The following is a 14,402-nucleotide window of genomic DNA, read 5'->3' as shown; positions in this document are numbered from 1 at the left end:
ACTCAGGAAGCAGAAGTACATGGATCTCTTGAGTTCGAGGCCAGCCTGGTCTACAGAGTGAGTTCCAGGATAGCTAGGGCTACACAGATACACCTTGTTTCAAACAACAACAATAATAACAACAAAAATACTACTACTAATAATAATAAATTCCCCTTACATGAAAGTATTTGCACTATATTATCAAATACTAACTTGTGTGCATAATATGTACTATTTAAAGAAACAATATTTTATTTCAAATATAAAATGTGCCCATCATATTATACCATTACAACTAACGACTTTACTCTTCTTATTTATGTATTTTCTATAGTTAGTGTATGTGCTTTGTTAAAGATAATAAAATGTTACTTCTAAGATTAGTTTTAAGAATTAAATATTTTCTGTAAAGGTACTCTGGAGACCGAAAACTTGTAAGATGTGGTTCCTGGCTATAAGAGGTTCAAGTTTGGAAAGAGATGACAGGATGTAAGATAGCCATAGCATGAGACAGGGTATGGCAAATGCTTCCAGAGAATGACAAGCAGCATGGCACGTAGATGGACATTGAGAATGGGGAGGGTCTTGGGTAGAAATACAGAATGGGAGTATTGAACCAGGAAACTGTGGGCCAGGTGTGGCACAGGAGAGTGGTTACAATTGGGCGAAGAGTAATGAACTCTGGGTGTAGAGGAGGATGAATCTAGAGAGAAAGGTCCCATGTAGTCACTAGACCTCTTCTGAGTGACTCCCATGGCAAGCTACCACTGGGCAGCCTAGTGGGGGCCCAGCTGTAAGCCCACGAAAGGCTGTGAATGCTCACTGCTTAGAGATAAGTCACCGCTGTGGGTGCACAGAGGGCTGATGGTCTGTACCAGGAAGGACTATGACAAGTGTGGCCGGGGAGGATAGCGCTGCCTAGGCTGTGCCACTGGGAATGGAAAGGAGGAAAGACAACTTCCTTGCCAAGTTGTCTCTCGTTAGGAAGAGATGAGAAAGAATAATGACAGGAAGTGAAAATCGGGTGGATCTTGGAGAAGAAGAATCAGACATGCCTCCCAGGTTTGCAGCCTCTGTGTCCAGAGCCCTGGGACTCATTACAGAGTTCATGAACAAGGTTACACAGAGGAGGAGCAGGGTGAAAGGAGTAAGACAGGAGTAATTTGGTACCAACAGTGCCCCATTCTCTGCTGGTGCTGACTTCTCTCGCTTGTCTGAGTGGCTCTCCTAGCTGCCAGAGTAATCTGCAAATGTGTCTCAGTAAATCTCTTCTTGGGTATGAAGAAGGCAGGGAGCTTGTTTTAACCCAGAGGGCGTTTGTTAGTGGAAATGCACTGGCTACCTGTTTACATTTCTCAAGCTGAGCCTATCCTAGCACATCCTACCTTGTTCTCTTTTGCAACTGGGAATTCAGACCTCCCTTAGGGTTCTGGATGCTGTCTGTCTGCCACCTTCACCTCCCCAGCAATGTACACACACACACACACACACACCAGTCTGGAAAGAAAGCCACATCCCTCCACACTCAGAGAAAAGCCCTGTTGCTCAGGCAGATGTCTAGTTTCTTATTTCCCTGCTGCAGCCCCAGCCTGAGCTGCCTGTCTAGGCCCCTGTTGTCATGCCACTAGTTAATTACATTCTTTACTGAGGTGCAAATGTGTTTTTACTAAGTTGGTGTTAACTAGGAAGGGGCTGATGATGATACAGATGTGTGTGCCTCAAGAACAGGGCTAGGGCTCTTGGCTAGAGTTACTGCCCATAGCTGCCCTGGAAGTGCAGCTGAGAGTAGCCCCCTCCCCTCGCTCTATCCTAGGAGGTTCCTAGCAGAGCCTCCCTGGAGTCAAATTAGCAACTCCTCTACAGGAGATGGTTGGGGTATATCTGTCAAGACATAATAGCAAGGCTGACCACCCAGACTCTGCCTCAGATGTGGTTCATTTCAAATATTGTGAAAATTAATTCACAGAATTAATTCACTTGAACCTAAAAATAACTTTTAAAGGCAGGGATCCAAGGCTCCTTTTAAGCCTCAGGCTGCCTTTCATTTATTCTAGTCTGTCCCTCTACTGACTTTTCCTCCCTGTTTCCCTATTTTCCTCAAGCCCCTCCTGTCTTCACCCAACCATTGTCCCTTCAAACACCTAGCTTAAGCCTAGCCTGCAATCACCCCCTGGACACTGCTCCCTCTCCCTCTGAGTTCCCATCTTACAATTGGCCCAACTTTCCCAGTGTCCAAATTCACTCCTGGAGGAGACCTTTCCACTGCTGGACAGGAGATCAGGAAACCAGTCGACAGAAGGTCAGGAAACCAACAGGGCAACGACAGGGCAAGTCCAACTGGGTCAAAGTGTGGGGTCTACAGAGATCTGGGCAGGCCTCAGCAGCCATGCTAAGGAGAGAGGGTTCAACAGCAGTTACAGAGATCATGTGCAGAGGAAGTAGAATCATTGTTTCTATAATAGGCCATGTCCTAGGGGTGAGGAATGCGGGTGAGAGAGCACAGTCCTCCATGTGCTGAAGCACCTCCTGAGACTTGCTGTCTTCTTCCTTCTGCAGGTACTCTCTCTGGAGCTGACTAGAAGTCTCTGGCCCTGCTGGAAGTGAGAAGAGGGGGCAAGCCCCCTGAAGACCATCCCAGAAGCGGTGGAAACACCCAACAGTAAGGACTGCTTTTCTGTCCTTTGACACAGGCTGAACCCTGCCCCTTCTGACACATGTATTGTTTTTCCCTCAGAACCCCTCTAGCACCAACTGGTTACCTGAGCAGACACTTAGACAGCAAGCACTGTTGGCTCTTCCACATCTTTCTGCCTCCCTAGCCAGGCCTGTCACGTGCTCTCTGTATACTTCGTGTTCCGTGAGGCACAAGTGGATGGCCATTGCCCATAGCCATGGTGGTGATCACATTTGCACAATGCTGGAGCAAGTGTTACCTGAGAATCACCCAGGGATGTTGGTGACAGATGCCAGTTGAAGTCAGAGATGGATTTTGTGAAGTAGGTGAGGACCCATACATATGCACCCCAAAGGACTTGATGAGTATGGAGGAAACTGCACCCTGGTATTTCTGATGGTTTTGGAGAAACAGTTCTTTAGACTGTATTAAGTACTTTGAAAAGAAAACTCTCCTTCAAGCTTCACAGAAGGTATAGGTTTTGTTGTAGCTTAGCTTTTTGCCTTTTAACTCCCTTCAGACCCCACAGACTTACATAGCACTTTAGTTGGCAATTTAGACACCCAGTTATCCAAAACATCCCCTTTTCTATTTCCTGTAGGCCATGATTGGGGCTGGATTTGTTATGGTAAGATCCAGCCACAACATCCAAGGGCCTTGTCTGGGATTGGTATCTTTCCATGATGTCTTAGAGCCCTTGTAAAGCTCAATGTCCATCAGCCTTCCTTCTGGGGTTGGTAATTATTGCCAAGTTGCTCAGAAAAACCTGTTCTCTTGTAAAGAAAGAGAAAGTTGGCAACACAGGCAGTGAAAGAGGCTGCCCTAGTTTCCTAAGCAGGCAGTTAGTACATGCAGGTGCTCGTAGGTGGCTGTATCTGAGAAGGGAAGAGCAGGCAGCCATGACTGTCCCACTTCCTGTCCAGAAGCACTGTGGTGCTGGTGTAGTAATGGTAGCCAGCCTGCTCTACCATGAGCGGACATCCACATGGGTCAAAACAGAACTACATTTTGGGGAGCAATTCCCCTGAAATCATGGTTGACAATCCTTTTGGCATTTGGAGCCTGAGCACACAGTGATGGTATGTGTTCATAGAGGCTAGGAGGAGACCTCAAGAACTATGGCAGGCACATAAAAGATGGAGAGAAAGCCTGGACCAGGCTTGCAGATGTGATGAGTTAGTGTGAGAGTATTGCCTTCTGAAGCCAAGTCCAGCAACTTTCTCTGGGACTGAGGAGGCACTGTGGCTCTCCCCATGGACTGCCTGGTACAGCCCTACTCTCTCCTGGCTAAGGTTGTTTCCGGGACCATACAGGCTAGCCTGTGTGCTGTACCATTTTATAGCTGCTAGTATACGGGAGATGGTTTGCCTGACTGATAATTCCTGTATAGCTGTGTCTTTCTGGGGGCTTCCACTAAGAAAATGGAAGCCAATTCAAATATGAACCTGACCTCTATCCCTGGATTCCCAGAAACACCAGCTCACCCCTGAATTGTCTTTCCAAGTGAGCAGCAGTATGGAGTGTCCTGAAGACTAAGCAGAGTTGACACTACTGCTTGGATGGGTGCGATTGGCAAGGACAATTTTTGTCGCTAATGCTGGAAGTGTGGCAATCAGAGAAGCCGCCAGCTGTCTCACTTAAATTCTTAGCTCTCGCTCTCTTTTTTTAAAATCGTTTTGCTTACATAATCCACCCCCTTTTTATTTTCTAATTCTCTCCTTGCAAAGCTGGCAGCAGAGGGGAAGGGCTGGGGTGGAGGGGTAGCAATTACACATCAGTTTGGGAAGCATTTACATTTTGCAATTACAATTTAAAAATAAGTCTCGTTAATGATCTCCACGTGTAAACGACAAACCTTAACTGACATACATATTCTCCTGGGGCTGCCTGCCTGCCTCCCTGGCCCCCAAGCTCGGTGCAGGCAGAAGTTCCCAGGGAGACACAGAAAGGGCTGTGGAGGCTAGCTGAGGTCTAGTGGACAGTTAGGGCGGTTAATGTGTGTCTGAGGTTGGTGAGAGGACAAAGGCGGGGCTGAGGATGTGCGGACTGATGGCTCCAGCGTCTCTCCTCCTCCTTGGACTCACGCTGGGTGTTGGCCCATGTCTCTGAGATCCAGAGGCTGGAGGTCAGTCTCTACGTCCTTAGGAGGCACCATCGATGCTCCGAGCTGGGGAAAAGGGGACCCCAAACTCCAGATGCTTTCCCAGGTGGGGATCTTCTGAGTCCTGTTGGGTAAACACATGGGTTTTGGCTCATTTCTGTGGGCAGTCAAAGCACCCAGATGGTGTTGCGCTGTGCAGAGGAGCTGGTTTCCTACTCAGGCTCAAGAATGGAGCAGCATACATTGTTTCCTCAATAAGGAAAGGCATGTCAGCATGTGTTGATTGGAGCCCTTGGATTCTGCATAAACTCACATTTTAAACTGACCAAGAAAGGCTCAGTTCCTAGCTGGACTATTTGTTAGCTCCAGGGCTTGGGCAAGTCCTAGGTCTTGGGCCTTCTATTATCATTGTCCTTTGTTCCCCTCTCCCTTCCTTCCCCAGTTTCTTCTTTCCTCCCTTCCTTCCTCTTTTTCTTTCTATTATTTTCTTAAAAGATTGTTTTAGTTGTGGAGCCCAGGCTAGCCTCCAACTTACCATCTCCTTCCCTGTTCTCCCAGATGCTGGGACTACAGCTACAGACCCAGCCCATCATTGCAACTGGAACACCTGTTCTTCATAGGGCTTTCATGGCAGTGACCTCACACTGTTCGGATGCATGGGAAATGCTCAGAAAAAACATTTTTGTCCAGTGTCCTCTCTAGCATCTCTAAGGTACCTTCTGCCTACACTGAATCTGCCTCTCTTAAGCTCTCATGGATACTAAGCAAGGAGAATCTGTTCTCATTCCTCCAGGCTTCTTTAAAGTCCAGCCACCTGCCTACCCGGCTGTCCTAAATGTTTTTCCTCTCCTGAAAGCTCTTTAAGAGCTCAGCGTCAAGCTTCTGGTCCAGGCTTCCTCTTTTTGATTGGTGTTCAGCCTCCTTGTGGGCAGTTACCTTTCTGGGACACCTCTCAGCTGGTAGTTCTTGCTCGGCATCATCCCTCTCTGAGCCCCAGGTAAGTCTGTTATCTCTGAAAGAAGGGTGTGAGCCAGATGCCCTCCCACAAGCCTTTCCTCAGATCTCCTCTACCAAATCTCTGTGTAGATGCTATTCATCCCTTAGGCAGCGTCACCTAAACCAGTCGGAACTAACACGTGCAGTCAAGAGCTCACAGTTTCTGTGAGTTTGGTAGCACACATCTGCAGTCCCAGCACTGGCGAGACCAAGGCAGGGGTATTGCCAATTTGAAACCAGTCAGGGATACGTAGTGAGACCCTGTCTCAAAACAAAAACAAAAACAAAAATGATAATCCTATATTTGATAGCATTTATTTTTAGTATATGGTGTTATATAATATATACTATGTATGCATCTAAATTTAGATCTTGACAGTGTAAAACACTTACAAAATAACATATAGTAGCATATATAATTCAATTATACATAATCCCATATGATACTCTATGTGCTACTTAGTATATAATATATTGCTATATTGTATGTATTATACCATGTAATATGTCATATATCCATCATATACACTATTCTAGATTAGTATAAATATTAAAATTCTAAGTTCAAACCTCTTTTCTCTTGTCATTTTTTGTTCTTTTTTCCTTTTGGGCACTTTCTCACTGTAGCTCCTGGATGGCTTGGAACTCACTCTTGGGGATCAGACTGGTCTTGAACTCACAGCAATTCTCCTGCCTCTGCCTCCTGAGTGTTAACATTCCAGGCTGACATACTACGCAAAGCACTGAATAGCCATGGAAACTTTATTTTATATTTTGTATGTGTGATTGTTTGGCTTGCATGCATGTATGTGTGCCACAGGCATGTCTGGTGCCTCCAGAACCCCTGGAAATGGAATTGGGATGGTTGGGAACTGCCACATATATACTGGGAACTGAATCCATGTCCTCTGCAAAAGCAGCAAATGCTCTTAACCATTGACCGAGACATCTTTCTAGCACCAAGATATAATGCTTTAAACACTATGCAAAATAACTTTGTTATAGGATATGTACATAATATATATATCTACAAATAAAGTTTACCCAAGCATAGAAGCACATGCTTACATTCCCAGTTCTTAGGGGGCTGAGAAAAAGGTCAAGAGTTCAAGGCCAGCCTGGGCTACATAATGAGACCCTGTTTCAAAAATGAAAATGTAAATACTGTATTTAACAGTATAATATACAGCACTGCATGTGGCATGCTGTGTACCATTTCATACAGAGTGCATACAGTGGAACAATATTCTATTACCTACTTTCTTTACCTTAACACTTAGAAGATTTGCATTCTGTTGCAGAAGTGTAGTTACCTCTAGATTCTGACTAGAGGTCAATTAGAAGACTGAACTATATTGGAAGGCATGAAGCCAGTGTGGACATGGAAATGTCACTCAGCCGCATAATCTGGCTGTGTGTTTTGATTGTAGGAAGGAGCCGGATTCCCCAGGGTCAGGAACACAGGAGTGTAATGACCCCTTCCCTGTCCCTCTGGATTTCCCCCTTCAGCAGAGTCATGGGGAGTTGCTGCTCCTTTTGTGCAAATACCATCCTTTTCCCTGAGTTTCCTTACATGTTAACAATATTCAGAACTGTCAGTTTTGCTGGAGTATCACCCCTAGATATGTTTTTTTATATTGCAGAATGGGGGATAAGGTGAGTTCTCACATAGGCAGCACTGACTTCATGACACCCTTGGTTGACAGTTTGACTGAGCTCAGAATCTTCCTCTCTTAGACCTTTGTTTGGTTTTGTTTTGCCATGCTGAGAATCAAACACAGGGCTTTTCCTACTGGGCAGATAGCCTGATACTCAGGAACACCCTCAGTTCTGCCTTTGGATCTTGACGATGCTGCTCCGTCACCTTATTTCTGTACTGTGGATTTCCTTGGGAACTTTAGATTCCTTTCATTTTCCCTTCGGGGTTCAGAACTGCTATAGTTTGGGACCTGAAGCTTGCTTTGGCTTCCTTCTTTCTTTACCCCAGCCCTTGAGATCATCTTGACTCTGAAGTCACCTGCTTGGCTTCAGCTCAGAAGAATTTTCATTTTGTTATTTCTTAAGTCACTCCTTCTTCACGCCCTCCTCAGCAGGCTCTCTCTTCTCCAAAGGGCACCTCCATTTCTCACACAGTGCCTAGCACCTAGTGGTTAGTTACTGAGTTTGCTATTTGGGACCCAAGTTTTAGTGAGGACCCTATAGCCAACTTGCTGCTTGACCTGAGAAATTTTCTGTATTGGTTCAGAGGAGTCAGAGCTCCTGGTTGTTTGTGACCCTCTAACAATTAATCTTAGAACCTTGGATCCTCACTGTTCCTGTACTGGGGAAGAAGCAGTGAGGATCTGGTCTGTGAAGGGAAAGCTTGAGTACAAATCAGGACAGCCATCCCCCTGCTGTGGATCATTGTTATGAGGTTCCCACTGTCTTTGACCTTCCAAATCTCTCTGAAATGGGCTTTCTTACTTCTCTATTTCTTTCTGCCCATTCTACCTAATCCCCCCATATTTTGGGCCTGTGCAAATGTACACATTTCTTCTTAGAGAAACAATACTGGTGGTGAAAGTCTCCCCTGGACTCCCTTGTACAAGTCCTAGGACAGGGACTTAGCAGGTTGATCTTCTGGGTGCCCCAGAGCAGAGACTCTGACCTCACCTGCAGCCAGGCCACTCAGAAGAAAGCACAGAGAGGCCTGAGACAGCAGAGATCCGTCCCAGCTTTGGAAAGCTGGTGCCTTTGAGGAACGTTATCTTGGATGAGAATCCCATTTACCAGTCTTTTCCACTCTGATGACCTCCCTCATACAGCTCAGTTCCCTGCCTTCCTAGGTCACCCTGCTTCCTTTACCTTTGGCAGCCTGACCATGGAAGACGCTCAGATCCCAGGAGATTGGTGTCTGTTGCAAGTCAGAGCCTCCTAATTGGTCCTCAAGGACCAGTGGATAAAATTTATCTTCTCCGCTCTTTCTTCCACCCACTGGTCCTTGCCCTGGCACAACAAGGGAGGCTTATCTTCTAGGAGGAAGAAGGGGAAGGAGAGACATAATTCTTAGCTTGCTGAAGGCAAGGCTCATTCTCTTCCATCAACAGCATAATGATAGGAAATTAGACGTCATCGCAAAGGTTCCATGTGAGTTCTACTTCTCAGACAAGTTGCTAGTGTTCAAAGAGTCTGCTGCCAATATGAAACACGTCTCCGGGTCTGAATGCAGCTGGAAGGGCTGAAGCATGACTAAAGGTTTCCCTGGAAGAAGCCAGAGGACTGCAGACCCCTTCCTAAGGCTGGGGTAAAAGGGAAGGGGGCTGGCAGGAAGAAGCCAGGAGCCAGTGGGAGGTAAAACATAGGCCTGGTGCTCTGTCTTTATGCTGAACAGCTGCTTGCTTTGGAGGCTATGAGTAATGTCCTATTGCTGGCCTGTGGCAGTGTCTCTATCGACTGCCCATGCAGCTTCCTGACTAGAGTTTCTCTGGGCTCAGAATAAGAAGGCTAAGAAGAAAGGTGCACCAGAAGGGGCTTTTGTTTAAAACACACACACACACATAAAACCTAGAACTTAGATATGGGCAGAAAGGGTCTCTTCCTAATGATGGTATGCCCTGCCTTAAAACACATAATATTTCTGAACTTAAAAGAGAGAGAGAGAGATAAGAGTCTCTTTGCCTTTGGATCATTTTAGAATAATATTCTTAGTAACTGTGGATGGTCCTGGATAACCATGCTTGGGATGGCCAAGAAGGCCATGTGGAGAGAGAAAACAGGTTAACAGCAGGACTCCCCTCCCCCTACTCCACCTAAGCCCCAACAGGGCACTTGGGTACAGACAGGAGGCTCTGATAGAACCTGCGCCAACGTGAGTTAGAACTCTGGCCTCTTACGGTAGCACGTATAGCTAGGAACATGCAGCCTGGGGCTTGTGCCTGCAGAGTGTGTCTTCAGAGTTCCTCCCAGACAGGAAAATACAGCAGCAGAGATGCAGTCCTCAACCAGACACTCATTATCTCATGTTCATTCTTTGATTTTTATTCTTCCCCTTCCTAATTGAGCACACAGTCCAGTGAATCTGTGAAGGAGACTCCAGATCTGCTGTTTTCAGCGCGCTAAATGTCTTCCATCTTTGTCTCAGTTTTATCATGTTACAAGACACACCCACCCCATTCTCATATCTGGTATCAGCACTTTCTTTTTTCATCTCTCACTCATTCATTTTTCTATAAAATAACAAGAGCAAAATGCAATCAAATACTCGCATACATTTGGGCCAGCACTGCTTGCTAACAGGATAACAGCACCCACAGGAAGGAACAGCAGGAAAGAAGCGGCCCCACCACCGGAGATCGTGCACCCCACTGTGGGAAGGTATGGGAAGCACGTGCATTGGCTGTCTCACAGAAGACACACAGAAGACACAGAATTATCCATAATGATTTGGTTTCTTTAAGTCTGGACAACATGAGAATCAAAGTGCAGTCATTTTGTTTTGTTTTTCCTGGAGGTGAATTTTAAAACTTGGGACCAGGTACTATCCAGTCAGAGAGCATAGACTGTTACTTCTGAGAGAGGAAAAGGCCTGGTAGGCCCTCTGTAGAGGCCCTGGCTCCATGGAAAGCTGAGACTGTCATGGTCAACAGACCCCAGTGGCTTCAGAATCCCCTGCTCTGTTTCCAGCCCTTCCCTATTTGCCCTTTTCCTCAAGCTCATGGACTGCCCTCAGCCCTCAGACTAGTAGCCTGGCTTCTATCATCCTGGATCCCCAGTGTCTGAGCTGTTTTGTCTCTGTTGAGTTGTGAGCCTCAGGGGCCGGGCCTGTGTTGTTTTCTCAGCTCTGTTCCCGAGGCTGCTGTCAGCTCTCCACAAATAACAATAAACCTGGGAATCAAGTTTGTCGAGGGGGACCTTACGTCCCTGGGTTCATCTTTAGACTTGTTTCTCTCTGTGTGTGCAGACAAGAGAGAGCACGTGGTGGTGTCTCAGGAGGCCGAGCTGAAGCTCCCTGGTGCCCTGGCAATCCACTGTCGCCAACATCCGTGGAGGGTCTGGAGGACTCTCCTCTGTCGCTAGTCGATGGAGCTGCCAAGGAAAAGACACAAGATTGAACCAAAGACCTTAAGCTCTCTCCTCTCCCTGTTCCTCTCTTCCTCACACCCATGATGTTTTGGTAGATGCAAAGGAGGCTGGAGATGAGAAAGGGAGGAAAGTAATTAGATGTGGGGCATGACTGCAATACCAGTGGCTGAAGAGCTGAGACAGGAGGATCCCAAGTAGCAGCCATCCTTCTGAAGAGCAAGGAGGCACTGGAGGCAGAGGCATTGTCTCAGTAATCCCCAGTGAGGCTTTAGCATGAGCCAGTTTTAAAACAAAACAGAAAAGGGAAAGAAAGAGTTCAGACTTCTATCTTTAGGTTAGAAGGTTGCCTGAGGGATGGGCAGGCTTCCCCTGGCTTCCATTTCTGAGCACAAGAGAAGAGTGTTGTGGAAGGGGGAAAAATTTTTAAGTTGAACATTGTTGACAAAAAAAATGAGACCAGACTTCAGTGAGAGTGAAGTTTAAGAGGTTAACTATACCCCGCTGGGGCAGAGTGGTACCTCCTTTTCAGCAGCCTGCCCCATCAGAGGTACTGAAGCCATCCTCTGCTTCCCAGCGTGGGGAAGAGCAAACCCTTCTCCTGGGAAAGCGCTGAGAGCACCATGCTTCCCCTTACAGCCAACATGCCAATTCCCCCCCCCACAACACACACACACACCCCTCTGGTTTTGTGTTGTTGTTTTATTTTGTTTAAAGGAACCAAAGGGAGAGAAATTGCCAAGTTGTAAAGTGCTTAAAGAAGAGATGAGAATCTTCATCAAAATGCTAAAAGCTGGAGGGGGAGAGTAATGTGCAAACTCTTGCCTGCTATTTATGGGATTGATTCTCAGATCAAGAGAGGCAAGCAGTTGGATGAAAGGAATTATTGTTAAGCTCCTCGGTAGGAAGATCTAATGGACAATTGCTGCTATCAGGGGGAATTAAATTGCTGTTTCAGTTTGTAAAATATATCAGCGGCTTTTTGAAGCCAGCGAAGGTGTGACAGCTAGGCAGGGAGGCAGGAGACAGGGGTTCCACTGCTCTGCTGGGCTGGCACCAAGTAGAAATGGCTGAAGAAGAGGGCTCTGAACCTGGTCTGTGTTTTCATGCCAAACTGGAGAATGGCTGAATTGGGGGAAGAGTCCAGGGATTGGAGGATGGGAGCCAGAGGGAAAGTAGGGATAGCCAGTGAGCTAAGGGCCCTGATAAGCTAAGACCTCTATAAGTTAGAGCTGTGTGCTTCCTAGCGATAAAGCAAGATGGTAGGCTCTTCTGTGGAAAACCTGGCCAGACTGGAGTCCAAGAAAAGCGAGTTTTGTCCACTGAAGAGTGAGGAGGGGCTGACAGCACTGAGGATGTGAGTGATTCTCATTACTCCCCAGTGCTCCCAGCAATGGCTGGGGGCCAACCCAAGACCCTGTTTGCCAAATTCATTGCCTTATAGGACCACTAAGCACTCCCTCCCACATGCTATAGACACCAAGGGACACAGAGTGGAAAATAACCTCTCCACACACCCCAGAGCCGGTTTCTAGCGCGAACTGGTCCTCATCTCTAGGCTGGATCACAAATGGCTGTGTGGAAAAGACTCATTGGCTCATTTACATGGTGACATATCATTATTCCAGATAAAGGGCAAAGAACAAGGTGGACTTTGGGGTGGAGACAGCTGATGTATGTGTGTGGAAGGCTTGGGAATAGGACTGCTCCTTGGGATGAAGAGCCAAAAGGAGGTCTGTGTTACTCGTTTTCTCCATGAGGCACTTAGGGCTGATGAAGGAGAGAGGGGACTGGGTTTTCACATCTCTTAAGGAATCTGTTGCATCCGCACTCTGTTCCCTGGATACTAGGGCATGACCTGGCACCACCTTCTCTGTAGGAAACCCTAGAAAGGTAGCAAAAGAATGTTATCACAGTGAGTTATAGGTGGCCAGAGGGCATGGTGGCCTTGCTAATATCTCTGCTTCCTGCTCAGGTCTGTAGACATTCAATGAGTGTCCTGGGCAGGAGCTAGAGGGGCACTAGAGAAGTGAGCCTTCTGGATGCAAGAACCTAGGCTCTGGGCCAGGTGGGGTGTGTCCTGGGACCCAAGTAACTGTAGGGCTAGCCATCCCGGGACAAAGCGAAATGAAGGAGTCAGCACTTCTCAGTTCCCATGCCACATATCTGTCTTTTAGTGATATGACCACAGGTCCTGTGCCTGGCTTCTAAGACCCACTCTGAGTTTGATCTGACCAAATGAAGGACCGTCATTTGCCTTCAATATCCTGAAATCAGAGGGAGTAGGAAGTGGCGTCTGCTGGGCTCTGGCCTTTGTGTCACCAGACTTCAGGTCCTGAGGCTTCCTGCCATGAGTGCTCTCATGAGTCATCCTGTACAGTGGATTCTGTAGTGTTTGATGATCTGTGTGTTAGGTCAGGGTCCTGGGGTACCCCATGCCTTTTCCAAGGATTCTTCAGCTCCTACCATAAAGACTTTTCATCTCTCTCCCCTTTGAAAACATTTCAATCAGAAAAAAAAAAACTAACTTGGATGTAAAATCTCCGCCCACGTTTTAGGACTTTGTAGCTCACCGATGATGCATCTCATCTCCACTCCATCCTCCTCCATCCCCCACTGGCCTAAGACTTGTCCCCGTCCTGTTCTCTGGGATGACTCCGTCCATCCATCCCAGGGAACATAGAGTTCCTGTAGAAACTCAGCCTCTAGTGTTTGGGTTTCTGGCCTTTACTGAGTTTTACAGAGGCCTAGGGAATGTGTGTGTGTGTGTGGGGGGGGGTGCATCCGCACGCCTGCCTTTCTTTAGATAAATCCACAGAGTCACATGAAATCAGTGACAGGTTGACACCGTTATTTCAAGATTCATTGCTCTGAGTTGCCAGCAGAGGAGACCTAGCCAATTCCTTCCCACCAACAACACTTTTTTTCCAGGCATAATTTATAGCACTGGGGTGAATTTGTTTCCAAAAGATGAATATCACACTATCAGCAACAGCTGCCTCTCATTTTTATTTGTTTTTAAATTTGACTCAAAGTCCAATTCTCTATACACATCCGAAGCTGTAAATCCTGAAGCAACTGATTACTTGATTTAGTAAACAGGTTATATTATATAATGCAATTAAGGAGGGTCCCTACAACGCCACCTACAGGTGGCTTCTGGGAAGGGAAGTCGGCTGGCGTCATCTGTCACAGGGGACAAGCCTAATTTCTGAAGGAAAGAAAGGGGGACTGTGCCAGGGTTGAGGCAGCTTCCTCGGAGGGGGAAGCAAAAGACAGCCAGGTTACTAATGCAGCCTGCCAGCCCCTCCTGCTGAGCTCACAGTGTTTTTTCAGCCTCCTGCAAATCTGTCTAGACGTCAGAACCACTGGCCTGGGTCAGAGAGGGGAAGGCTTCCGGGATGCAGGTGGAGGAATAATCTAGGGGACTAGGGACTAGGATGATAGAGGATTCCTGGCTTGCTGGCCTCAGGATGTTCCCCAGCCCCCACTTGCTAGTGAACTGGGGAAGGAAGAGAAACTGGGAACTGACTAACCCTTGGAATGAAGCTACAACCCAACTATTGGCATTCAATTCACTCAGCATATGTG

General features: G+C 47.0%; 1 protein-coding gene across 2 annotated transcripts in view; it reads left to right on the top strand.

Moving 5' to 3' along the window:
* The window catches only part of Pknox2 (PBX/knotted 1 homeobox 2), a 258,062-nt gene that overhangs the window by 163,146 nt on the left and 80,514 nt on the right, over positions 1–14,402 (top strand). For both annotated transcript variants that reach the window (XM_055622368.1, XM_055622367.1), the window contains exon 3: positions 2,539–2,641. The gene's annotated coding sequence lies outside the window, so the exon portion shown is untranslated. The remainder of the gene's footprint in view (positions 1–2,538; positions 2,642–14,402) is intronic.

This window comes from Psammomys obesus, unplaced genomic scaffold (genome assembly GCF_907164565.1).
Source record: "Psammomys obesus unplaced genomic scaffold, mPsaObe1.curated_primary_1811, whole genome shotgun sequence".
NCBI lineage: Eukaryota > Metazoa > Chordata > Mammalia > Rodentia > Muridae > Psammomys > Psammomys obesus.
The sequence above is the reverse complement of the archived record's forward strand: the minus strand, read 5'-3'. Positions and strand labels throughout refer to the sequence as shown.